Genomic DNA, 1,335 nt, shown 5'->3' on the forward strand with positions numbered 1-1,335 from the left:
TTAGAGTTTAATGAAAATGAAGCGACAACATACCCAAACTTATGTGATACAATGAAAACATTTCTAAGAGGAAAACTCATAGCTCTGAGTGCCTCCAAAGAGAAACTAGAGAGAGCACACACTAGCAGCTTGACAACACACCTAAAAGCTCTAGAACAAAAGGAAGCAAATTCAGCCAAGAGGAGTAGATGGCAGGAAATAATCAAACTCAGGGGCGAAATCAACCAAGTGGAAAAAAGAACTATTCAAGGAAATCAACCAAAGGAGGAGCTGGTTCTTTTAGAAAATCAACAAGATAGATAAACCCTTAGCCAGACTCACTAGAGGGCACAGGGAAAACATCCTAATTAACAAAATCAGAAATGAAAATGGAGACTTAACAACAGATCCTGAAGAAATCCAAAACACCATCAGATCCTTCTACAGAAGCCTATACTCAACAAAACTGGAGAACCTGGATGAAATGGACAAGTTTCTAGACAGATACCAGGTACCAAAGTCAAATCAAGATCAGGTGAATGATCTAAACACTTCTGTATCCCCTAAAGAAATAGAAGCAGTCATTAATAGTCTCTCAACCAAAAAAGGTCCAGTTCCAGATGGGTTTAGTGCAATATTCTATCAGACCTTCAAAGAAAATCTAATCCCAGTTCTTCACAAACTATTCCACAAAATAGAAACAGAAGGTACTCTACCCATTCATTCTATGAAGCCACAATTATTCTGATACCTAAACCACAAAAAGACCCAACAAAGATAGATAACTTCAGACCAATTTCCCTTATGAATAGCAATGCAAAAATACTCAATAAAAATTCTTGCTAACCAAATCCAAGAACACATCAAAACAGTCATCCATCCTGACCCTATAGTTTTCATCTCAGGAATGCAGGGATTGTTCAATATACGGAAATCCATCAACGTAATCCAGTATAGAAACAAACTCAAAGTCAAAAACCACATGATCATCTCGTTAGATGCGGAAAAAGCATTTGACAAGATCCAACACCCATTCATGATAAAAGTCTTGGAAAGATCAGGTATTCAAGGCCCATACCTAAACATGATGGCAATCTACAGCAAACCAGTAGCCAACATCAAAGTAAATGGTGAGAAGCTTGAAGCAATCCCACTAAAATCAGGGACTAGACAAGCTGCCCATTTTCTCCCTTCCTATTCAACATTGTACTTGAAGCCCTAGCCAGAGCAATTTGACAACAAAAGGAGATCAAGGGGATACAAATTGGAAAGGAAGAAGTCAAAATATCACTTTTTACAGATGATATGATAGTATATACAAGTGACCCTAAAAATTACACCAGAGGACTCCTAAAC

This window comes from Mus caroli, chromosome 2, assembly GCF_900094665.2.
Source record: "Mus caroli chromosome 2, CAROLI_EIJ_v1.1, whole genome shotgun sequence".
NCBI lineage: Eukaryota > Metazoa > Chordata > Mammalia > Rodentia > Muridae > Mus > Mus caroli.